Source organism: Pleurodeles waltl, chromosome 8, assembly GCF_031143425.1.
Source record: "Pleurodeles waltl isolate 20211129_DDA chromosome 8, aPleWal1.hap1.20221129, whole genome shotgun sequence".
In the NCBI taxonomy this organism is placed as follows: domain Eukaryota; kingdom Metazoa; phylum Chordata; class Amphibia; order Caudata; family Salamandridae; genus Pleurodeles; species Pleurodeles waltl.
Window position 1 is genome coordinate 1,156,344,440 of NC_090447.1, and position 27,135 is coordinate 1,156,371,574.

Here is a 27,135-nt window from a genome sequence, read left to right on the forward strand (position 1 = left end):
TGGCATTGAAGGTTGATCTGTCATAATTTAGAAAAGTGCCACTGTAACTAGATTTGCCTGCCCGGGACCGCCATGGGTAACACAGCAGTCAGAGACAGGGAAATTATAGGTTCTGGCACACGGAGGAAACTTCCCGTACATGAATCCATTGATTGTTTTTCAAAAACAAATCCCACTTTTGAAACTGTTTAGTAAAAAACAGATAGGCCGCATTGGGCCAAAACAAAATGACATCTACTCAGCATTTTCCTTGGCATAGAGTGGAGCTGCTGGCAGGCAGGGAACTTTATACTGATCATGAGGTTCGCCGTCAGAGAAGCAAAGACCATGGATCACAAGCAGAGAGGTACCTCTACGTTTGCCGCTTGTTAAATTTGTAGGAGACTTGGGTGAGGGTGCAACTCATACTACAGATTCTCTTAGATTCTCTCCCCCAAGCACATTCCTTTGTGTGAAGCCAGGCCACTTCACACCTCATCAAGGCAGCTTTGACTAAGCTGCTGCAGGCTGGCCAATCAGAGCACAGCAGCAAAAACAATGCAGGGCTGAAATTGGCAACTTTTTAGGTAAAGTCTATAACTCTTTACCTGAACAAGTTATATTAAACCCCACAACTGGAAGTTGTGGGATTTATTACAACAATTAATTTGATACCAAATTCTTGGTATGCAACATTTAAGGAGACTTTAAAATTTAAAACAAAGTCTCCCCATTCTAGCCTATGAAGGCCATTTACTTCAATGAGGGAAAAACGAATTTGGCTGTTTTTACCTCACCAGGGTTTATAAATCTATTTTTATAAAGTCCCTGCTTATGGTTACATGGCACCCAGCCCTAGGGGCACATAGGGCACACCTTAGGGGTGACTTATATGTAAAAATAAGATAGTTTAAGACTTTGGAAGTACTTTTAATTCCAAAGTCGAATTTGCATCTAACTTTAATTTAAAAGCAGCCAGCAAGGCAGGCCTGCCTTTAAAATGACACTGGGCACCTCAGCAGTGCACCTAGGTGTGCACCACCTATGCTGTGGTCCCTAAACCTACATGCCCTACCATATACTAGGGACTTATAGGTAGGTTAACTTAGCCAATTATAATTAGCCTAATTTGCATATCCATTTTACACAGAGCACAGGCCCTGGGACTGGTTAGCAGTACCCAGGGCACCATCAGAGTCAGGAAAACACCAGCATAAAGTGGAAAATGGGGGCAAAAAGTTAGGGGGCCTCTGCAATCAGCCATGTTTTCTCACACAAAGTATGAAATAGCACAGTTTGTCCTCTGAATGTCTTGGTTTTGGGGTTCCAAGGCACTGTCCATTGTGCTTTGTAGAGCCTTGGGGCTTTGGGATTGAAATGTGATTCTATATGGGATGCCAGCTAGACTTTTATTAAAAGCTTGACTTTCTTCTGGCTGTAAGGGGGATTTTGACATTAGTGGTGTCCTTGTAACAGATGGTTCCTCAGTAATTTGCTCAATCTCAGTTGGGACTAGCCCAGTTTTCCTCATGCAGGGCAGGGTGATACCCATTTTTCCATCTGATAACCGGTGTCGTCCTTTGTCCACATGGTCGGTTTTGGTCCCACTTCCTCCAATAGTGGAGCATACTCTGGCCCAGTTCTTCCAGGCAAATTCCTGCAGCAGTCACTGCTTCTACTTCCTGGGCTTCTGGCAACCTTAGGTGTGAGCCCTTTCGGCCCATGACATCTTCCCCTCAGTTCTCCTCTTGAAAGCTGCCTCGTCGGCAATCACCAGGTCAGTTGCTTCCTCAAGCCTTATGAGCTCATCTGGGCTAAGTTAATCATCTTTGCTTGATGCACCCAATGGGCTGATGTCTATTTCTGATGTCATGCCAGCTGCCCCTTTACCCTTGCGTGATAACATCCCATTTGCAGCCTTGTGCTCTTCCACTATTTCTGGTTGCAGTAGTGAGGGGAGACCATTTATCCCATCTTTGCTTGAGCAGAGCACTATCCCAGCGCATTTAATAAAGGACAACTTTGATCTAAGACTGATGACCTGCGGTTGGAGGATGTAGATCTCCCACCAAGCTATAGAGAAGTGATGAGGCTTGTGGGCCTTCCGCCGTGTGAGCTCCTCTTCTGCCTCTCCTGTTGCTTTCTTTAGTCACTGTTTTACTGTTCTGTTTCCTGGTATTTGGCTTAGTAGAGATCAGTTACCTCACTCTCCCCGAAGTTCCTCTTGGGTAATTAGACACACGCTGGTGTTTGTGGTTTCTTCACTCTTCTTCTTGCCCCAGTTGTCTTGTCTTAAAAGCCCCCTCCTTGCCTACTGTCCTTCTTCTTACACACTTCAACTTCCAGTACTTGCACTCTGCCCAGACTAAGCGGATGAGGCAGACAGGTAGTGGCAGGATAGCAAGCTGCATCACCCGCTACGGTAGCCGCCTTCACTGTCAACCGCTCACTCCGCTCAGCGGCAGAGGCCCTATTGACCACTACCCCGGTCTTGTCTCTTCGCTGGAAGAGTTGCAAGTTCTGCATTGTGAGTTATACTGCTGCTGCTTTGTTATACTCAGTTATACAGCTGCCACTCCATTGTTCCTGAGCTCACTGATGGCCACCCTGGTGCTGCCTCACCTCCCCCACCAGAAGCTCCTTGCAAAGCTTCAGAGGAGGGGCACAAGCATGCCGTGCTGACAAGGAACCTCTGGCTCAGGCGTTCCAGTATTCTAGCAGCTCAGCATTCCAGGTGCCAAGCTTGAGTTTGACCTCAAGAGACAGCTGACTCAGTTGGCTCAGGAAGCTCTGAGAGTCCAGGAAAGGAGAGTGTCTCAAGGTACAGGGAAGTAAGTTGTAGCCTTCACATCCTTAACAGTTCCTTGACTGTTCAGGCCAGGATAATTTCAAGTTCCACTTTTTTCAAATGAGTGGGTGGGGGGGACGAGGGCAGTGCAAGGACAGGCTTGAGGACAGGCTTGAGAGCAGGCTTGAGAGCAGGCTCAAGAGTAATGGTGACGCTGAATGTGCCGGATTGCTCCGGATTGGGCTGGAGGGGTGGCCAGCACCAGGGCACCAGGCTAGGCAGACGGCAAGTGCAGAGCAAGAGACTTCGGCAAACGTGAGACTAGGGGTGGGTGAAGAATTCTGCTCCACCAGCGGAGTTTGCAGAGCTTTCCCCACTCTGCGATCCACACAGAGCGCGGAGATCCAAAAAACTCAGCGAAGTGACACAGAGCAGAGTTTTTTCTCTCACTCATGTTCGCCAAAGTTACGTTGCCGAGCACAAGCGAGATTTCTGAACTCAAGCGGTAGCAGTAGGTCATGACTGCTAGCAATGAGAGCAGCCGAAAGAAGTTAGCGCCCTTTGGCACTCAGCGTGATGCCGTTCACACTGATTTTACAGCGCAGGAGAAACTCCTGGCGCTGAAAATCAGAGTGTACAGCACAACTTACCCAAAATCCGTCACTTGAGGAATTCCACATAGCAGAACTCCCCAAACCCCACCCAGGCCTATGTCACACACAAAAACGCCAGTCACCGACCTGTTGTTCAAGGTCGCCAGCTCAAGCTAATGCCCTTGCGGACTGGTTCCTCACCCGTCTCATTTACCATCACCACATCTCCTACCACCTGCCAATGCACTTCACCTCTCAGTTCCCAGTTTCTTGTCCCATTCCGTTCTGGCCAGGTATTGCAGCTGAAGATGATCACCGCCTCTGCTCACCTCCTCCGCTGATGCTCAAAATGCTGCAGAACATTATCCCGGAGCGCCTCGTACACACTGCACTTACGCTTCCTTGTCACAACTCAATTGACATTTGCTCCTTCAATAGACACCTACTTAAATCATAAATTTACAACTCTTACATATGCAAATAATGTGTTATTATCACTCAAATCACAAAATGTAAAACATTTACACACACTTTCAGGGTCACATTAAATATTGATAAATCCAAAGTTTTCAAAAACACACAAACCTGTATGAGTCAGGTTAAGAACAGAGAATGATTTAATGACCACATGTACATTACACCCAACAAACCTCAAACTATATCTTCCTCCTCAGACTATTGATTGTGGAATAGGCATACACTTTAGTTTGCTGCTTATTGCTAATGCCCATATGGACTGGAGTCAAAGTAAGGCAAAAAGTGAAGAGTAGATGGATAAAGTGATTAATAAATTCACAGTGCTGGATTTTATGATGGATTCATAGATATTAAATATTGTATAATAAAGAAGCTAATTCATAGTGGTACTTAAACACCTGAGCTGAATTTAGCATTAGTTCTGCACTGGATAATTTCTGAAAGATTTTAAAAATCTCCTTTTTCCAATGTGGAACCTCACTGATGTGTTTCACAGTGCAATGTGTTTCCTCTTTCCTTTCTTTAAGATTTTGACAGTGCTTAATTTGAGCTGGTGGCTGCAGGTGGGGACCACCAGCTCACATTTTTGGGGTTCAACACATATTTTACCCACATCAGACTTCAACCCAGAGCAAGAGATAAACAAAATAGAGCAAGAGAGAGAAAAACTCACCGAGGGGAGAAGTAGGAAAAGAAAGACAGAAAAACAGTGATAAAGGGAGAGAGGAGGGCTGAAAAAGAACCTGCAAGAGTCAGATAAAGGGAGTGAGAGTGCCTCCTCGGGGTTTAAAGAGGTCTGAGATGTTTCAAAGAGCACACAACCTTTGTACTTGGCAATTCTGACATTCCATAGCACTGGCCATGGGCTTCTGATCAATCTTTGGGCCCCAAGACTAATTATTTTACAAATTAAGCACTGTGGTATCCCTCTGCTGGATCTTGCAGCAAGCAGCACTTGTCTGTTTCTGATTAACATGCAGGTCATCCACGCTCCAGGCACGAGCATTTTGTTTTCATTTCAGCCGGCTCACTGTTGTACCAGTAGGTTTTAGATTTATAGTTTGATAGAGCAGGAGAACTGCCTTAAATTGGTACTTCTGCCCCTGCTGAACTCCTGGTTCCCCACTCTATTCACAGATTACTACACTGCAGAGTTTTGAGTGACAGATCTCCTTCTGGTACTACTGTTAGTAACCCTCGACCTGGCATTGAAGGTTGATCTGTCATAATTTAGAAAAGTGCCACTGTAACTAGATTTGCCTGCCCGGGACCGCCATGGGTAACACAGCAGTCAGAGACAGGGAAATTATAGGTTCTGGCACACGGAGGAAACTTCCCGTACATGAATCCATTGATTGTTTTTCAAAAACAAATCCCACTTTTGAAACTGTTTAGTAAAAAACAGATAGGCCGCATTGGGCCAAAACAAAATGACATCTACTCAGCATTTTCCTTGGCATAGAGTGGAGCTGCTGGCAGGCAGGGAACTTTATACTGATCATGAGGTTCGCCGTCAGAGAAGCAAAGACCATGGATCACAAGCAGAGAGGTACCTCTACGTTTGCCGCTTGTTAAATTTGTAGGAGACTTGGGTGAGGGTGCAACTCATACTACAGATTGGAGAAGAAAAAAGAGATGAATTAATGGCCTAACTAGGCTGAACTTTCATGAGTAAACTCAGGTTTACAGATTCAGTCTAGGTCAGAGGTGAGGCAAACAGCACTACCACCCTCCTTGTTTCTTTTTTAATTTCTCATTTTTGACTGAATGCTCCCTTGTCCAGATGGATCAAGTAATTTATGTTGGTGGTATTTGAACAAGGGAAGAAATACCACATAAACCTTCATTAGAGAAGCTAATTCTAATGTGCTCGCAGAAGCCAGGAGGGCTGGGCTGAAGTCAATGATTGGGGTGCTATCAGTTGACTCTCGATGCTGAAGCTGCTGGCTTGAAGAGTGTAGAATGACATTCTACCAGTAATAGTAGCTTTTAAGGCTTGAATCTTGCTGGGCAAGATAAGTACCAAGTAAGTTTGCAATGTTTGACTCTTTATATAATTTTTGCCACACCAGCATTTTTTTCAAATGTACTTGTCTAATGTTTCTTTGCAAATCATCATATTCAGAAAGGGATACGAGGAACGTGCATAACTATTTCTTTCCGTTGCCTATTTTCACTAATGTTTTTTTTTCTGTTAACTAATGTTACCTAAATGTATTGCTGATCAACCTGCTACTTGCAGCTTTTTTCAGCAGGTAGCGTCTGCTCAAATATCTTGGTAGTTCATTTTGCACGTTTCCCAGTGCACCCTCCCTTCAATGAAATTTATATTCACAAATTTCCCCTCATGATTTACAACAGCATTATTTATTTTATGCATAATGTGCTTCTTACCAAAAACTTCCATAAACGATTGTACTACTAAATATCAAACATAGAAATATTGGGATATTAGAATATTGTAGACAAAATATTGAGGACCAAAATATCGAAAGGAAAGTGCACAGAGAGGAAGTATAGATTTACTATTCCTTCTATTTACCATGATGTTATGTATGTCATTAAGGTACATATATGTGGAGTTGGTATAGAAAATCTATACCTACTTATCATTCGATATTTTGATTTTGATATTTTGTCCTCGATATAGACATACCACTGCATTCTGTGTTTGATATTCAGGGGGTACACCTTCAGAAAGCTTTTATAAAGCAGTAATGTCTTTTTCAGGTGATTTTAATTTTGGTGGGTGACCATTAAAGATAGCGCAATGGAGTGCTTAATTTTTCTGTCTTAAGTGGTGTAATGAAACTTGACGGGGTCCTGCATAAGTACATGCCCCCCGTCTCAGTCAGAAGCTCTGAGGCCAGGATACTGTGCTGAGGGGGCCCCCTGGAGCTTGCCCCCCCCCCCAACACTACAGTGGGTCCATGGGGTATGATTCACTGCTGTTCTCTCTCTCTGCATTGTATCCCGAGGAGTCCTTGCATGGACTTGCAGGGCGGTTTCCCTTTCTGGAGTTCACGGGGAACGGATGTAGCAGAATCTGTTCCTTCAAAAAATATAGGATTCTGTCTACAGGTCCACTGGCAACAAATCATGTGATGTAAAATACTTATGGTAATGCTTTTCACTCAATGGTATATCAAAAAGCTAGTTTCATATAGTTTTGTTTGAAAATTGCAAATCCTTGGGATTAGAGGGCGTTTGTGAACAATATTTCCCGTGTGCCCATCTAAAGTAAGAGTGTGGTAGCAGGCTTACACCTTAAGCCCCTAAAGGCAAAAGCGGTGCATCCAAATGAGACCCTGCAAAAAGGAACACACTTTAACAGTGATAGAGAATTCAATATTTTCTTTTTGCAATGAGGGCCAAATGCTAAACGGTGAGGAGATGAGGCCTTATAGCCTGAGCTGCCAACTTTGAAACTGAGGAATCAGGTTTGAATCCTGGCATCAACACACCATCTCATGATTTTGTACATATCACATATTCACCTTGTGCCTAAAAGAATGTCTCTGTAACGTTTTCTGGTGCTCTGGTAAAGGACGCGAATTCCCTCGATTCATGTTCATGCTATGTAAAACTGCAATAAATAAAAAAAGACAAAGATGACATTCAAACCTCAAGACATAAAATATCTGTATCTGTATGTCCTATTCTAACACTGTTACTGTCAAGGGTGCAGAATATTTCCGCCTTTTTCTGAGACAGTCTTGTATAGATCTACACACTCAGCAATGAAAATCTAAGGGTAAAGATTGGCAAAAGTGCAATAATGGATGAGTAGGGACTGGTTAAACCTAACAGGAAATTAAGAGTGTTTGACACCATGTAAGTGGCTTGGCTAAATCATCAAATCAGTTTGCAATGTCAAATTAAGTATAATACCCAAAAGAGTGGAATTATTTCTTAACAATCATTGTGTAAAAGTGTCAAGCACTGTGTGACCATTCGTGCTACCTTGGACTTACTTGTATGCTCTAAAACAGTGTTTTCCTAACTGTGGCACCCGCTGATGGGTCACGAGCTGATTCTTAGTGGGTCAAAAGTCAGAGCAATCAATTCTGTGTTTATCTTGCCACATTTGTGGTTGCATCAACGATCGAGGTCAAATGTCAGGCTATGTCTTCTGACAAATTACTGTTTATTCTTTTAACACAGACTGTTGTTTACGTTTCTTTCTCTGGCTCCAAAGTGAGAGGAGTTTTTAAACTGAAATATGTGACAATCTTGCTGCAGTACAGAGAGTGTGAAAGGAAAGGCTGTAAACTATCACGTTTTACAACACACAACAAAATGTAAATGCCTGTAATGAATTGGAAAAATGAAGCATCTTTTTTTGTAATTCCGAAGAGTGTTGGAAACAGAGATTTTAATACGATCCAGACAAATCAAGACACTTTACTTGGTGATGCACAAATGATAAATATTCACAGAAACACGATTTCCACACAGTATCATTTGTGTGCTTTATAGTTTTATCAGTTAAACTGTTTGTGCAAAGTTAGTGGCCATTTTGATGGAAAATGTGCTGAGTGTAAATGACAATAAACTATTACTTAATGGTTTAGTTATATTCAAATATAGCCCTACCTCATGTCCATTAAAGGTAGGTCGGCTGCGAACATTTGCCTTTCAAAAGGTTTGGGAAGCACTGCTTTAAAATGTAAGAGTTCATTTGCTTGAATTTCCTGTAGTGTGCACAGTCTGACAACATAATGACTGTCACATCAGAACATTTTTATCTTCAACATAAACAGATTGTGAGAAAATTGGCTGCTTAAGGTCACAAAAGCCTTCGCTGCTTCATGTTTGCCTCTAGCAAACTTACATCTGACGTCACAGACCCAAAACAGAAACATATGGCCCTTAAATGGTTTTACATTGCAAATTTCAACATCCTCCAATATGTTCATTCATTTTTTGGTGTCTGCATTTTAGCACCATGTGTTACAGATATACACTGCACAATTACATGGCTGGCTCTTCAAATAACATATTAAAATATTACCATGTTAAAATAGGCATTGAAAAATAGCCTTGGATTTGAATTTGCTTTTTTAAGTTTGCCACTGTACACTTATTTAAATAAAGCAATCATAGGCTCAGATTATGATGAGGCCACAAACTTCTGGTCAAACTGTGTGACTGCAAGTCACACCTGATTCCAAGTTTGACATCTTGGAAAGTAGAATATTGTAGCAATAGCACAGAGGGTATGGTCAAAAACACTTTGATTCGTGGTCGGAGAACCTAAAATTCTATTTTAATGTACTAATCCCATTCAAGGAGTCGGTAAACATTTGCAGACTCCTAAAGTGGGAATGGGCCCACATTCTTATTTGATATTTGGAAGGGGCTTGTTGTAGGCACCCCCTCTACACACCAAATTGGTCTGTCATGTATCAGTCTTTTTTGCGATAGAAATCAGATTGCAAAACATTGAAAAATTACAGACTACTGACTTGGGGTGGTAAGCCACTCGTAAAATGGAAGGAGCCTCTGGAGATACCTTAGCCTATGTGAATGTAAAAAAAAATGTTTATTGAAGAGTAGACAGCGATCCAGGGGACCACTGCATACTGTCAAGCAAACTGAAAAAAGAAGTAACTTTTGCACAGCAGCAATCTTTGCTTTAAGAAAAACAGGCTGCATTTGTTTTTAAAAAAATCATACTTCATTAAAAGGTGATCACAGACATGGTGGTCTGTTGACCCTAGCACGTCCCAAAAATCAGAAGGGGGAATGGGAGTGTGTTAGCAGTCGGTCACCTATCGTCCCATAACTCCCAAGCTTATGAGCTTACATTAAAATGTGACATTCCAGTGAGTTTATTTTCCCTCTTAGGTACAAATACCAAGAGGAAAATATTCCCTTTATTTCTTGTTTTGCAAAAAGCAAGTGCATATTCATCCTGTCATATTTTGGCACTAGCAACCAGCATGGGACCTTAAAAGCTATCAAAATGAATAAGGGGGTGATTTACAGTTTGGCAGACAGGATACACCATCAAAACGTAGCAAAATACTCTGTCCACTAAATTGATGCTCATCTCACCCTGTTTAGCATCTAGAGGGCTGTCAGCTTTCTGTTGATGAAGTCCCCATTGGCTCAGCTGATGAAAAGCTTTCTCTGATGAACCAAAGAAGTTGAGGCCATCTGAGGAAGAGAATTACACCACCACCCTGTGTAGGGTGGTTGGTGTAGTGGCCTTTTCTCCTGCCCATCATTACCAGATATAATTATACACTAAATCATATAACAAATGAACAATAAATACATTGTCCATTCTCTGTGCACTATTTATATTAGGATTTCCAGTAATAAAAGTGGCTGTACTGAACACGGGCGGATGCCTGGCTTTGCCCTCAAAAATGCAGGAGTTGGAAGAGGCATCTCCTCTTGGAAGCAGAGGTCACATTTTGGGAAACAGGTGAGGAATCATGAAGATAAAAAGTTCTTGAATGATTAGAGAACTTTATGACTTATCGTTAACCACGTCCTGAAAAGCAAGTCAGTAAAGTAATGCCATTGTGGGCCTAAGATGCATGCAGCATCCTGGTTTTATCAACATTCAAGTTGGCATATTCTGGATTTCAGCAACATGCGGGGCAAACCTGTGTAGGCTGCACTGCAATTCTTGACCATATTTGAGTAGTTCTGCATTATTAGAAGTATTGAGTTATTCGTTGCGTTTTAGATTACTTTAAATATTCTTGACCATCAAATTACATCTATGTAGAGATGCCAGATGCCTGGAAACATGGTTACTATAGTCTTCCTTACTTAAATGCATAACATGCGATTTTTTTTTTTTTGCCCTTACCTGAATGAATGAATGGTTTATTGTTCAGATAATGAAATACCATACAATTAAAACAAAAAGAAGAAACAATCAGTAATATATTTGCAATCAAATGTTAAATACGTACTTAAAACACTCCATAATTTAAATACACATACCTCAATAAGAAGCATTCCTACAATGATAATATAAAACATACAATTAAACTATGACCGGACCGCCACAGACCAGAACCCCACATGATGCATATTAGACATGAGGGCCCACGGTGCTCAAAGCCCTAAAGTGCTTTAGTGCATTAAATGATCATTAAGTTAGATAACAATAAGGATCACAACCTATGGTGCAACATTGAAGCTCAGCAACTTGAAGAAATTGCTACAAACCCAAATGAGGCAAGAGGGGGAGAGAATTTCAAACACAATTATCCACTGCTCGCAGTGCCCCTAAATTTGGTTTGACCGTTTTTTATAAATTCGGTCAGTAAAACATTCAACATTAAATTCACAGGATCCAAGTACATAATAATGGCCTGTCGACAGGAGTGAATCCCCAGCTCCTTCTACTTAGTCCGAAGCAGAAATCTACATTCCTTAAGCAGAACTGGACACAAACAAACCATATGTTCAATTGTTTCTTCCCCGTAGCCACAATCCCTGCACATCACCACCTCACCTGGAGTTACCCGCCATATGGGTAAATGTTTCAAAAATCCCCAATCGCCCATCCTTAAAGCCAAAAAGCCTCTTTCAGACGAAACCCATAGGAGCAAGTAAAATAGCTAACTGGAGGGCCTGGCTTAAATGAATTGATTATCGACCAGGCATGCTTACATTTGGCAAGAAGGGAGCAATCCGAGTTGTACAAGTATAATTGTGTAATCCTTTTGACACCCAGTGTGAACAAGGAATGGGCTTCCAATCGCCATTTACATGCAACCCAAAAATGAAAATGAGACCCCTATGTTTTCGACGCAGTAATTTCCTGCCACAGAACTGCCTCCAAGCTACCTTCCTTAGCCCGACGCAGCTTATGACAAAGCTTCAAGAAGGCACCAGCGCCAACTGCCTGCTGATCCAAAAGCCCAAATTCCAGCTGCACCTGCACGGGGGAAGCAAGATGCGGTACGTGAAAAACCCTCTTTTAGATCTTAGACAAGAGCCTTTACCCAGCAAAATTTCCTTACTATAAGACAATGAGGGGATAATCTTTGCTCTCATAACTTCCATTAGAGGGAGAAGATTTGGCCCCTTTAAAACTTTGAATAGTTTAGAAAAGGCCACCTGCAATGCCACAGCTTTGAGTTCAACCTCCTTTTTATGCTTGACAAAACTACCCCTAGAGTCGAAATGCATCCCTAAATATTAAGGGATCTAAAACGAGTTTACTACTCTTGTAGTATCAACTAATTCCCAAATGCTTTTTTCTTCCGAAGGAGATCACTTTGGTTTTGAGCAAGTTGACTTCTAATTGATTCACAGGCGTATAAGATGCAAGTTGTTTAAGCAGTCGTTGCAGGCCAATCTTGTTATAACTGAACAATGCAAGATCATCAGCATAGAGCAAGTGGCTAAGCCTAAAACCACCAATCTTGGGGGGATGAGAATTAACGGCATCAAGAGCCAATGACAAATCAGCAATGAACAGATTAAAAAGCAGGGGGGCAAGCACGCAGCCCTGTTTCACACCATGACCAGTGAAAATTTTCCTAGAAAGAGAAAACCCATCACCTAGTTTGATACGGACCCAGGTATTCATATGTAATTCCATAATGGCACCCAAGAGCACTGAAGGAATACCCCAGTTTTGTAATTTAGCCCACAGGGCACTGCTAGGAATCCGATCAATGCTGCCTTAAAATCAACAAAACAGCAATGCAACATAGAGCCTGACAGAATCGCCCTATCGATCAAAATAGAAAGGGCTAATAGGTTTGTCGATGTGCCGGAAGCAGCCGAGGACCCTGTTTAATCAATAGGGATTAGTCCCTTCGATTCAGCCCAGGCACAAAGATCTTGCAACAGAAGACTGGCATAAAACTTGTCCCTGTTGTCAAGCAGGGCTATCATCCTAAACCCGGCTGGATCCGACTTTGAACCGCTTTTGTATAGCGGTGAAGAATGGCACCACGCCAGGAATTCTTGAGGTCAGATGGGCAAGATGAACTGCCCAAAAGGATGAATCCTGTTTGAACAGCATCTGTGGGAGGCCATTGGGACCTGGGGCTCCATCTCACTTTGCCCTAGAGATTATACGAAAGAGATGAGGTTGTAAAGGAGTCTTCTCTCCAGGAGAGGGAAACGCAAACACAGTGGACTGGGAAACTTGACCAGAGCAGCAGTGATGCAGTAAGCCCCCTCAGTCAAACATTTCCCATCATGTTCACTTACAGAAAAAAGGCTAATAAAGTAGGACGTCCAAACCCATTCCGAGATTTTAACAATACCAAGACCCCTTTGATTATTTCGTAAATTATTAATGAGGGACCAAAATGTTCTAGAATTTGGATCCTCACTCGCACTTAAAAGTTTAGCCCAAAACTGATTGAAATGGCTCTGATGGTCATCATAAATAACCTTCCTATAGTCTTTCCTCAGTTCCTTATGTTTAATTAGTAGACACTCAGAGTCAGGACTCTTCCTAATTGCCCTTGTTAATCTATTATGCGCCTTCTTTAAACTCCTAGTTTCCCTAGAAATAGCAAAGGGCTGGAATGAAGTGCAATTAAGAGCGGGTTGACGAAACCTTGACCATAAGAAGGAAGAAAATGTGTCCCATAGCTTAGTTGGGGACGTACAACCAGATCCTTCAGAGCCGAGAAAATCAACACATTTAGCCATTACTGTACTGCTAATAGAACGGTTTCATTTTATATGCTTAAGTGACTCAGAACAAATGCCGCCACCCATAGCCCGCATGATATCATGAAGGAGAAAACTAGATTTTATGGTTACAATTTGGGGGCGATGGTCACTCTCACTCCAGGAGGAAATCAAGAACGTCTCAATAAGGGAAAACAATTCAATGTTACAAATGGTATAGTCCAAGTAAGAGTGGGATCGTCCGTCTGATCTTGTCCAACAAGGAGGAGCATTGTCATGCAAATGGCCATTTAAAACTTTAAAGCCCATGCTCTTTAAATGCATTACTACATACTCTCACAACGGACACTGCGAGCAACCCTGGGGCCTCAGTTGTTCAGGAACTAACTGGCTGTTGTAAAGATTAGGGCCTTCAAGAGCTTCTCCAGTGTCCTGAAACAGATTCATATTAAAATCCCCAGTTCTAAGGTAATCAGCACACAGATATTCCCCAGCTACATCACCCAGAATCTGCATCAGTTGGGACAGCCTCTTCCTTTTTTCCTTTGTTCTAGGAGCAACATAAACATTAATCACTATGAGAGTTTGCTGTGAGCTCTTGTTCCTAATCACAATCCCCTGAATCCAATTATCATCCCAAGCCTTTGGCAAAATACAGCCTTGTAGTTTGACAGTGATAAAGGTGGCCAACTTTCCCTTAGCATGGCCATTCTTACTCATTCTATGAGCGGGTTTCCATATTTTTTAAATAACCCGACAGTGGGCTACCTATCTCAGCCCAAGGTTCCTGAAGGGTGATTACATCATAACTGTTTAAAAAAGATATTAAATCAGCCGAATCAAGCTTATGCACAACCCCATTGATGTTCCATGAGCATAGGGACAAACATTCAAACATTGGCACTAATCCCCCCCATGCATGGGGGTCATTGGGGATGCACATACAAAAGAGTAGAGGGCAACTAACCGCAATTGATCTCCCACTGGGAGCCGGCACCTCTGCCGCTAGTGCCATTGAGGTTAAAGGTGGTACCCAGAGCACTTCTCAGAATTGAAAATGGCTTCGTGCTATAGAAACCATTGAACTTTGGGATTCTACATGCGATTCTAGGAGTGATGAGTTATTCTGCTGAGGCTCATATTCTCTCATGGTTGGTATCAAACTATATATTTCAATTTAATGGTATGGATTTTGTATTTCTTCAGATTATTTCACTCTGTGGATTGCACTTCTCTTATTCTGTAAATATTGTCTTAAGTTATAATTCTCAAGTGTATCCATTTATCAAATCATGCATTCATCATCCATCTCTCAAACTACTCAATCTCTATATTAAATTCTTGACCTCTATATTTGAGTGGCAGCCTCTGTTCAATGACCTATTCTTTGTACAATCTTTCTCCATCTGGTTGGCATTTTGATGATTTGCAAAATGTACTAGCATACAGAAAAGGTGTTAATCTTTTACCTTTTCCATGAAAGTCTAAAGAATTCACCGAAAAAACGAATATTTACATGTTTTTCAATCCCTATTAGTCTGCGTTATGCAAGACAAATGGCATGCAAGAGAGGGTTATGAAATGTAACTGATTTTACTTTCATTTTTTTACATTTTCTTTTCCAAACCAATGTCCCCTTGAATGTCTCCCCTACTTAAAATCAATTTATTATTTGTACAAGGTTGGGTGAACTTTCCATCTTTTAATAACACATGCACCGTTTATGTGTTAGCTGCCCAGACCCGTGATTCACCACATTTGCATAGACCTTCCCTCACCACTCCTCTTACAAACACCAGGGAGTAGTCATTTGAATAAAAAACTCCCATTTTGAGCAACATGGCACAAAGTGAGTGAGGAAAGTCAGTGATCTTGGCCCGATCTCTGGAGGCGCACAGGTATTCAAATTCGTTCTGCTCTTTAATTATTTATTTTATTTTTTCTTTCCTTTCTTTTTATCATCAAATCTTCAGCTCTCATTCCTTTTCCCCTATTTCTTTCCTCATTATGTCATGTGATTTTTCTGCTTTCTTTCTTACCCTTCTTCCATTACGTATTTCTTTGTTCCTTCCTTTTTTCTCTTTGAGGCACTTCTTTCCATCCTTCTATGCTTCCGACCTCATTTTCTTATTCCTTGGTTTCTTTCATTCTCTTATGCCTCATCCTCTTTCTTTTCTCCCTTCTATTCTTCTTTGTGTCTCTTTTCCATTCTGCTTCATTTCTTTCCATCTGTATTTTTTGAATGCCTTTTCCTCCATTTCTTAATGCTTACTTTTTTTCTTTGCCACTTTAATCAGTTATTGTTAGAAAGGGGCTCTTTGGTTGGCAGTCAGGTTACCCCCCTGTCCAAGCAAGGACTCTTGCTCTAGTCAGGATAAAGGAGAATCACCCTCAGCTAACCCCCACTCTCCCCCTTGGTAGCTTGGCACGAGCAGGCAGGCTTAACTTAAGAGTCTAGGTGTAAAGTATTTGTACCAACACACACAGTGAACCAGTGAAAACACAGGTTTAGAAAAATAGGAAATATTTATCTAAACAAAACAAGAAATGACAAAAATCCAACATACACAAATCAAGTTATTAATTTTAAAAGCAAAAGAGTCTTAAATCCGTTTGTAAGCAGTAAAAACACTGTTAGCATTGAAAAGTACCTGTGTAGCGTCAAAATAACACACACGGGCGAGTGTGTGTCGAAAAAGGTAAGCAGTGCGTAGATTTCTCACCCACGACCGAGATCATGTGTCGTTTCTCCTTCTCTGGCCAGGTCGGCGTGCATCAGTTTTCTTCTCCACAGGAGAGCGATGCGTCGATCAGGGCAAGCACTCAGGTCCTTGCAGGTTTTGCATAATTTTTCTGCACCCAGCAACGTTCGCGTCCTGCTGCATGGCGTTAGCAAAACTACGCTGTGTGGGTTGGAATTTTACCAGCCTCCGTTAGCGATGCAGCGTGTCATTTCTCCAGCTACGGGCATAGATCTTCCAGCTGCGCTGCAGGCAGTGCGTTGATTTCAGTCCCTGAGCCAGCGGCGCATCGTTTCTTCAGACGCGTCTCGGAGGTTGCATCGGAAATTTCCCCGCACGGCGGTCTATGCATGGATTTACGATTGTGGTCTGCCAGCTTCACCTGTCAAGGCCCCAGGAACTGGATAGGGCGCCACTTGGCAGGGCAGGAGTCTCAGCAGAGAGTCCAGGTGCTGGCAGGGGAAGCCGTGGATGGCCTTGAGTCTTCAACAACAGGAGGCAGACTCAGGACAAGCCTTTGGAGATTTCTTCACAAGCAGGAGTGCACAACAAAGTCCAGTCTTTATTCCCTTTCATCAGGCAGAAGCAGCAACTGCAAGATAGCTCCACAAAGCACAGTCACAGGCAGGGCAGCACCTCTCCTCAGCTTTTCAGCTCTTCTCCAGGCAGAGGTTACTCTTGATGGCCAGAAGTGATCTAAAGTATGTGGTTTTGGGTGCCCTTCTTATACCAATTTTGCCCTTTGAAGTAGGCTTCCTTCAAAGAAAAGTCTCCCTTGTTTGTGAAATCCTGCCTTGCCCAGGCCAGGCCCGAGACACACCAGGGGGTTGGAGACTGCATGGTGTGAGGGCAGGCACAGCCCTTTCAGGTGTGAGTGACCACCCCTCCCCTCCCTCCAACCACAGATGGCTCATCAGGATATGCAGGCTACACCCCAGCTCCCTTTGTGTCACTGTCTAGAAAGAGGTGCAAACTGACCCAGACAGGGAATCCACAAACAGGCAGAGTCACACAATGGTTTAAGCAAGAAAGTGCTCACTTTTTAAAAGTGGAATTTTCAAACACACAATCTGAAAATCAACTTTACTAAAAGATGTATTTTTAAATTGTGAGCTCAGAGAACCCAAACTCCACATGTCTTTCTGCTTCCAAAGGGAATCTACGCTTTAATCATATTTAAAGACAGCCCCCATGTTAACCTATGAGAGGGATAGGCCTTGCAACAGTGAAAACCGAATTTGGCAGTATTTCACTGTTAGGACATATAAAACACATTAGTATATGTCCTACCTTAAACATACACTGCACCCTGCCCATGGGGCTACCTCGGGCCTACCTTAGGGGTCTAGGTTTAGGCCTGGCAAGTGGGTACACTTGCTGAGTCAAATTGGCAGTTTAAAACTGCACACACAGACACTGTGGCAGGTCTGAGCCATGTTTACAGAGTTACTATTGTGGGTGGCACAACCAGTGCTGCAGGCCCACTAGCACAATTTGATTTACAGGCCCTGGGCACCTCTAGTGCAATGTACTAGGGACTTACCAGTAAATCATATATCCCAATTATGGATGAACCAATTACATACACACTTTGTATAGGAGCACTTGCACTTTAGCACTGGATAGCAGTGGTAAAGTGCCCAGAGTAACAAAAACAGCAAAAACAGAGTCCAGCACACATCAACAACCTGGGAAACCGAGGCAAAAAGTTAGGGGAGAACACGCCAAGGATGCCAAGTCTAACAGTTATAATTTCTCTTTGCTGTCCTGTTTGGCTTCTTTATCCCCCACACCCCACCAAACAGAAGTGACACGCAAACCTTGATTTTTTCGGTAATGATTAGCTATTGTACCTATCATGTGACCTTCCTGTCAGCACAGCAAAGTTAAGAAGGTCCATAAAACAATTTGTTCTGCCAGCTAGCACTCCAGCTCAAGCTGAGATAGAGGGTGCTTCACTACACCCCAGCTTTCAAACCCCATAATACACCCACAGTTGTCTTGCAATTTGAAAACTAGAGGGCTGACTCACTAAGACCTGCATATGAGTAAGTGTGGCTTACTCTTGTAGTCCTAACTTTCTCATGACTTTGAGGAGTAAGCCAGGAGTACTACTAGCTTACTCGTGGTATTCAGGTGTACTACAAGAGTAAGTCGCAGCAAATTCTTTGTGAATCAGACCTCAAAGTTTTTCGTGCCAGCTGGTGTTTATTACTCCAGTCTCAGGTTATGTGTGACTTACATCTGAATTTTAAGATATACGACATGTTTCTTCCGGAAACTACTCACAGAAAGAAATTTGTGAATCAGACCTGGATATTCAGGTGTTTCTCACCTCTAAGCCTAAAATAAGGCAAGAGTACTTACAAAAAGTGTTTTATGAATTGAGCGTATAGTTTCCCAAGCTTTCTCAAGAATGCATGGTCTATGAGAGGCATATTGTATGCAGGTACATCTGAGTCAAACTTTCCAAATTGAGTAAAACCAGGATTTGTAACATAAAACCTAGGCACAAGTTAGTCTTTCTGCTGGAATAATTGTGTGTGTATTAGTCCCCTCCCCTCGTGAACTAGCTAAATATATAGGGGTCATATAGTGGCCTGTGCTTTACCTCTGTCTGAGAACTGCCTATACAGCCTTGTGAGTGGCTCGGTGACCTGAAATGACTTATTTCATATTGTTCCATATGAATGGGCTCATTTGATGGCGCGTTGCAATGCACCCCATGGTATTAAATCCAGATTATTCTTAAATTGGCCAGAATTGAGCAGGTTTATCTTTCATTGATAGAGTTGTGAGCTTTTAAGTGATATTTAAACATGTGTATGAGGAAGATTATGTCTTAGATAAAGCTTACTGACTTAACAGTGTCTATCATTCACATCACAAAATGAAATCCTACTGAAGCCTGAATATCGTAAAGTAGGTCAAATTTTAATAATGTTACTATGACCTCTTGTACAGCTATCATCTGTGCTTTTGTACTGCAAAGTTGTTGTTTGTGTAACTTGGTATTTTTTCTCTTTTAGAAGCAACACCTTCTGCACAAATATATAGTTTGCTCAGCAATATACATCTGTTAATTATATGTTTTATAGATTTGTTTAAAGCTGTATTTCAGACAATCAGCACATTAACTTCAAGTAGGTTACATGTTCACTCTAGTGGGTATATGTAAAATGCCATTATATGTAAATTATGCATTCCATGCAGGGTTGGATTGTGTGTGCAAGGTGGATTTTCTGACTTAGTTGAGGCAATCACTAAATAGAGGATACACAATTTGTAACTGTTTGCAGTAGTCGGGAGAGAGGCTGAGGTCAAGTGTTTTGAAAATGCCACTGTTATAAAGCAAGAGCTAGATGATATCTCTCTGCTGTCCTTGAAGTAATATTTATTTTGTACCATAATAGTCAAACATTTTACATTAAAATAGTATTCGATATTATTCGCTTGTAAGTGCACTAGATCTTAATTCACACAGATATTAGGCAGAGATCGAAAACATTAATTCTGGAGGTGCTAATAGATTCTGGGACCGTGCCAACATGCTTACATCCTCCATGCTTTAAACTTTTCCATGTTGTGCTGTTTATAAGGTCGTTACCACTTAATATTTGAAAAATGGATACGATTTACATTTTGGAAATGCCCCTCTATTTCGATGGGGATATTATATTATGAATTACAATTTTTTGTATTGCCCTCATACTGTCAGAAATCTGATTCAGAGCACTGAAGCGAGTGAGGCCTGTCTTGCTGCGTGCCCCATGCTGGCCCTGGTGTTGGTGTTGCCAGCTGGGGTGGCGGCGCACACTGCGATAGAGGGTGTTGTCAGCCTATGTAGCCCAGCTGCGTGGGTGGTTGGGCTGTGTGCGGGGCCCGTCGCCTGGAGCGGAGCCACTACCTATTGTGGCCCTGGCAGTGGGAGTGTAGAGGGGGAGCTCTCCACTCTGCTGCATTTGTGGTAATTGGAGGGATGACCTCAAGGCCTCAGAGAGGTGGTCGCAGTAAGTACCTGCACGGATTTCTCTGCGAGCCCTGGCAGCCAATAGCCCTACTGTATGGCTACTTGCCCGTTGACTGTTAACTGCTGCATTACTTTGGGACTGGGTCGCCCATACTTACCTGGCCGACTGCTCATATCATTCATAGGGGGTCATTACAAGCTTGGCGGGCGGCGGTATGCGGCCGCACTCCCGCGGACCCCATTACAACATCCCCGCTAGGCCGGCGGGCGCAAACCTAGTTTATGCCCGCCAGCCCAGTGGAGATGCAGCCGCAACATAGGAGCCGGCTCCTAATGGAGCCGGCGGTGTTGCGGCCGTGCGACGGGTGCAGAAGCACCCGTCGTGCTTTTCTCTGTATGCTATGCAGACAGTGAAAAGCTGCACGGGGCCCTGTTAGGGGGCCCCTGCACTGCCCATGCCAGTGGCATGGGCAGTGCAGGGGCCCCCAGGGGCCCCAGGACTCCCCTTACCGCCAGCCTCTTCCTGGCAGTGCAAACCGCCAGAAACAGGCCGGCGGTAGGGGAGTCATAATCCCCAGGGCAGCGCTGCCCTGGCGGATTATCACCACCGGGGCTAAAACGGCAGGAAACCGCCGGGGCTAAAACGGCGGGAAACCGCCGTCCCCGGCGGTGCGACCGTGGCGCTACCACCACGGTCGTAATACGGGTCTCCGTCCCGCCAGCCTGTTGGCGTTACGGATGCCACATTACCCCTGGCGGTCGGAGACCACCAGGGTCGTAATGACCCCCATAGTCTTTAGGAGGAATAAGTAGCGGTCTGCCCCCTTTTCTGACTTTGCGCACAGCTGCTTTGATTTTGGTTGAGTGACCAGACAATCTACCCTCCACTTTTTACCAGATTATCAAAGCAATGCCTTTTGTCATCTACTGGCCCTTTTATTCGTGTGAAGATGGGCAAGGCAGATAAGCCCCAATCTAAGTTGCACTTTGAACAGAGTAAAACTTCTGGGTCTAGAGCTGGTAATACAGAGGACACAAGATCTATCTCGAAAGACCCGGACTCCAATGTGAGGTGTGATTTAAAACATATCCTATCAGCTATGCAACAGTGCCTTGCCACGATCGTTGGCAGAATTGACTCACCAGCACTCATGAGAGAAGCTTTAGTCATCACTATACATAGGCCTGGCAAGTCCCCACAGCAGTGATTTTCATGTAGGCCCCTCTTCCTAATTAACGTACACACTAAGCTATATGCCAAAATTCTTTCTAATAGATTGGCGTCGCTCTTGCGTGAAGTGGTTAAGCTGGAACAGTTCATGCCTGGCCGCAGCCTTACAATGAACCTCAAAACCTTATCTGGCACTATACAGGAAATAGGCCCGAGGGTGCGGGCAGCAGTGTTTTTTTTGGATGTGGAAAAGGCATTCGACTATGTCGAATGGGGCTTTATATTGGCGGTACTGCGCCACATTGGGGAGGAGGAGGTGTTCATTCAACACGTACAGACCCTTTATACTGCTCCGACAACCCAAGTGCGGATCAATGGCGTAGTCCCAGGTCCTATAGCTAGCACCAGAGGTACCAGACAAGGATGCCTATTGTCGCCCCTCTTATATGCTCTGGTGGCTGAACCACTGGCTTGTGCCTTATGTGAATACCATGATCATTCGCTTTCCGGGATATATTAGTATCCACTTACGTGGATGAGAGGTTGTGAGGTTTGGGGGTCTTTCTGGTTTGCAGATTAACTGGGATAAGTCTATCGTTTTCACCCTTACTCCGGCTATGGCTCCTGTGCCACTGGACTTTTCGATTGCATGGAAAATTGATTCGGTGAGATACCTGGGGATACAAATCCACATGGACCCATCAGTTGTTCTACTTGCCAACTATGGGAGAGCCATACAGAAACTAGCGGAAGCTGTAGCTCGATGGATTAAATTACCCCTTTCTCTCATGGGGTGCATAGCCATTATGAAAATGATGGTTATTCCAAAGTTTTTGTTTTTGTTTGAGAATATTCCAATGCTGCGTCCAAGATCAGTATTCGTCACTTTGTGCTCCCTCATGACTCGGTTAGCCTGGGCAGGGAAGCAGCCAGGGGCCCGTTGGAACATACTCATATTACTGGACTTAATGCCCCTGACTTAGAGGCATATTATAATGCAGAGCACTGTCTGTATGCACAATATTGACTTCATGGCCCACATGATTTACCACATGTATGCACAGAACGCGAGATAGCAAATCTCATACTCTGCCCTATCAGATTTTAATGTCCCCCAATCATCAATATGGAACTTTTGACTTCCTGATGGTCATGTTTCACGCATGGCATAGCTTCATGACTAGGTAGGCACTTTCCATGTTATATTCACCATATATGAAAGTAGCCTGGTGCGCGTGGTGTCCAGTAGGTCAGGACAGAGGTGCAGTAGATGCGTTCCACAAATTGGGCATTAATACTATGGGGGACTTTTTTCATGATGGTACAGTGCATCCCTGGGAATCCCTCACAAAGCACACGGAAACATCTACACCACTCACTCACAAGATACCACTACTGCAGGGCCAGGCACACTCTTCGGAAACTTATAGGCGATGATTTTTTGGAGCCCCCTGAATTGCTAGCACTTTCCACACACACAAGAGACAGAGCCTAGCAAATTGGTGTCTTGACTATGCGCTTTTGCACAAGAAGCACACAGGCCTGGACTGACTAAAGCTAGACTCGACTGTCAAAGGGACCTGGACCTTGTTTTGATTGACTTTCAATGGCAATACTGTTGTTCCATTGTATGTTCTATATCCTTAAATGGGAGACACAGATTGATTCATTTTAAATACCTTAACCAGGTAGATTACACTCCTAATCAACTGTTTAAATATGGACTGTGTGACACAGCCGACTGCCCGAGGTGTAGGGAGGGAGGTGCTGGCTTTTTCCACATGCCATGGACCTGCACCGGTATAAACTTAAACTAATTCTGATTGATAGTGTTTCTGGATTTGAAGTGCATTGTTGGGACTAGATTGGCAGCTACACCGTTGTTGGCCCTGCTTGTTTATGATTAAAATGTAGAGGGGGGAATCAGGAGACTGGTGGCCATGGGTCTTTTGTTGGCAAAGCGCAGAGTGGCAATGAGGTGGGATCATGGGACATTATGGCCCTCATTCTGACCTTGGCGGGCGGCGGAGGCCGCCCGCCAAAGTCCCGCCGTCAGGTTACCGTTCCGCGGTCGAAAGACCGCGGCGGTAATTCTGACTTTCCCGCTGGGCTGGCGGGCGGTCGCCTTCCGGCCGCCCGCCAGCCCAGCGGGAAAGAGGCTTCCACGATGAAGCCGGCTCGGAATCGAGCCGGCGGAGTGGAAGCTGTGCGACGGGTGCAGTTGCACCCATCGCGTATTTCACTGTCTGCGCAGCAGACAGTGAAATACATTTAGGGGCCCTCTTACGGGGGCCCCTGCAATGCCCATGCCAGTGGCATGGGCACTGCAGGGGCCCCCAGGGGCCCCGTGACCCCCCCTACCGCCATCCGGATCCCGGCGGTCGGACCGCCGGGATCTGGATGGCGGTAGGGGGGGTCGGAATCCCCTCGGCGGCGCAGCAAGCTGTGCCGCCTTGGAGGATTCAATGGGGCGGCGGTACACTGGCGGGAGACCGCCAGTGTTGCCGGTCCGACCGCGGCTTTACCGCCGCGGTCGGAATCCCCATTGGAGCACCGCCGGCCTGTCGGCGGTGCTCCCGCGGTCCTCCGCCCTGGCGGTCTTTGACCGCCAGGGTCAGAATGACCGCCTATGTACTCTGAGAGAATGGCATGCAGAAATGGCATACTGTAACACCCAGACTGACATGTATAATGAGTTGAACCCTCTACAGAACCGCCTTAAAAACTACTGGGGACCATACCAGACCTATTTGATTGATAAGGAAACTGGGGAGGCAAAAGGGGGACCACCACACACTGGATATCAGCATGTGCACATAAGACAACTGTTAGAAATTGGGTTTTTGGTTGGCAGTCAGGTTACCCCCCGTCCAAGCAAGAACCCTCACTCTAGTCAGGGTAAATCACACACAATCCAAATTATCCTGTGCCCACCCTCTGGTAGCTTGGCACGAGCAGTCAGGCTTAGCTTAGAAGGCAATGTGTAAAGCGCTTGTGCAATAAATCATACAATAACACAATATAGCACCACAAAAATACACCACACAGTGTTTAGAAAAATATATAATATTTATCTGGGTATTTTGTAGGTCAAAACGATCAAAGATGCAATATGAATTTGTAAAGATATCACTAAAAAGTGATATGAAGTGTCTTAAGTCTTTAAAAAGTAAGCAAAGTCTCTTTCAAGCATAAAGAACCTGGTTTGGAGTGGAAAATCTCCGCAGAGGGGCGCAGAAGAGGAGATGCGTGGAAACATGGTGTGTGCGTCGGTTACGCCCCTTCACACACGGACTTGCGTCATTATTTTTCATGCGGGGAGACGTGCTTCGTTCTACGGGAGGAAAAATGGTGTGTGCGTCGGTTACGCCCCTTCACACGCGGACTTGCGTCGTTATTTTTCACGCGGGTAGACGTGCGTCGTTCTTCGGGAAGAAAAATGGTATGTGCGTCGGTTTCGCCCCTTCACACACGGACTTGCGTCGTTATTTTTCACTCGGGGAAGACGTGCATCGTTTTCCGGCACGCGGACTGTCTCTTTCTATGGATCACGGGATTACCAGATATCCCAGGGTCTGTGCGTGGATTCCTCGTCTTGTTATCCGGCTGTGTGTCGTTCCGGAAGGCTGTGCGTGGAATTTTCTTTCTCACGGCAGGCGTCGCGTCGATTTCCCCTCTGGAAGTCGGGCGGTGTTGTCCATGCGAGGCCGTGCGTCGAAGTTCCAGTCGCACCGCAGGCGTCAGGTCGAGCGGCGTCTTTCTGGATCGCCGTGCGGTGAATTTTTCACCGCGGAATGAGCTGTGCATCGAAATTTTGGGTGCACGAGGAGTCCAAATGAAAAAGAGGAGTCTGTTTGGTCCTGAGACTTCAGGGAACAGGAGGCAAGCTCTATCCAAGCCCTTGGAGAACACTTTTACAGCCAGACAAGAGTTCAGCAAGTAAGCAGGCCAACAGCAAGGCAGCTGTCTTTTATAGAAAGCAGACAGGTGAGTCCTTTGAGCAGCCAGGCAGCTCTTCTTGGCAGGATGTAGGTTCTGGTTCAGGTTTCTTCTCCAGCAAGTGTCTGATGAGGTGGGGCAGAGGCCCTTTTTTATACTAAATTGTGCCTTTGAAGTGGGGGTGACTTCAAAGAGTGGCTAAGAAGTGCACCAGGTCCCCTTTCAGTTCAATCCTGTCTGCCAGGGTCCCAGTAGGGGGTGTGGCAGTCCTTTGTGTGAGGGCAGGCCCTCCACCCTCCCAGCCCAGGAACACCCATTCAAAATGCAGATGTATGCAAGTGAGGCTGAGTACCCTGTGTTTGGGGTGTGTCTGAGTGAATTTACAAAGGGAGCTGTCAACTAAACCTAGCCAGACGTGGATTGTAAGGCACAGAAAGATTTAAGTGCAAAGAAATGCTCACTTTCTAAAAGTGGCATTTCTAGAATAGTAATATTAAATCCAGTCAGCAGGATTTTGTATTACCATTCTGGCCATACTAAATATGACCTTCCTGCTCCTTTCAAATCAGCAGCTGCCACTTCAACAATGTATGAGAGCAGCCCCAATGTTAGCCTATGAAGGGAGCAGGCCTCACAGTAGTGTAAAAACGAATTTAGGAGTTTTACACTATCAGGACATATAAACTACACAGGTACATGTCCTGCCTTTTACCCACACAGCACCCTGCTCTAGGGGTTACCTAGGGCACACATTAGGGGTGACTTATATGTAGAAAAAGGGGAGTTCTAGGCTTGGCAAGTACTTTTAAATGCCAAGTCGAAGTGGCAGTGAAACGGCACACACAGGCCTTGCAATAGCAGGCCTGAGACAAGGTGAAGGGGCTACTTAAGTGGGTGGCACAACCAGTGCTGCAGGCCCACTAGTAGCATTTAATCTACAGGCCCTAGGCACATATAGTGCACTCTACTAGGGTTTCACAAGTAAATCAAAGAGCCAATCATGGATAAACCAATCAACAGTACAATTTATACAGAGAGCATATGAACTTTAGCACTGGTTAGCAGTGGTAAAGTGCCCAGAGTTCACAAGCCAACAACAACAGGTCAGAAAAAATAGGAGGAAGGAGGCAAAACGTTTGGGGATGACCCTGTCAAAAAGCCAGGTCCAACAACAACGCTCCTGCATATGTCATTATGAACCATTCCTGCTGTCAGTTTCTCATGTGGAGGGTATGTTGGTTTAGTTTACTTTGTCCTGACATGCAATGTTCATGCATCTCTGGATTGTATCACTGTATTGCATCTAAGGTGGTCATTATGTACTTAGCGGTGTGGCCCGCCATGCCGGTGGTGGCGGGAAAACCCACCACATAAAGAACACCATGAGGGCCGCCATCGGCAGCCCTCACTCACCACCAGGCTGCCTCCGTCAGGCAGCCTAGCGGTGGTCAGAATCATTATCCGTGGGCGGTGCTACCCCTTGGATAATGATCCATAATCCTCCAGCCTTTCCCTGGCGGAAGGCTGGCAGAGGGGTGCCCTGGGGCACCCCTGGGGGCCCCTTCAGTGCCCATGCATTTGGCATGGGCAGTGGTGGGGTCTTTGTGCAGTGCCCTTTCGCTCAAGTCACTGTCCGATTTGTGCGATGGGTGCAGCTGCACCCGCCCACAGAGGCATTGGTGGCGGCTCCATGTGGAGCTGCTGTCAATGTCCCGGCCAAGCATTCCTCTGGGCCGGCTGGCGGAAACAATGTTTCCACCCGCCGGCCCAGAGGAATGTTCCTAATATGGCCGGCGCGGATCTGGGGGTGCGGGCGGTCAGTAGTTTGACCGCCAGCATGAACACAG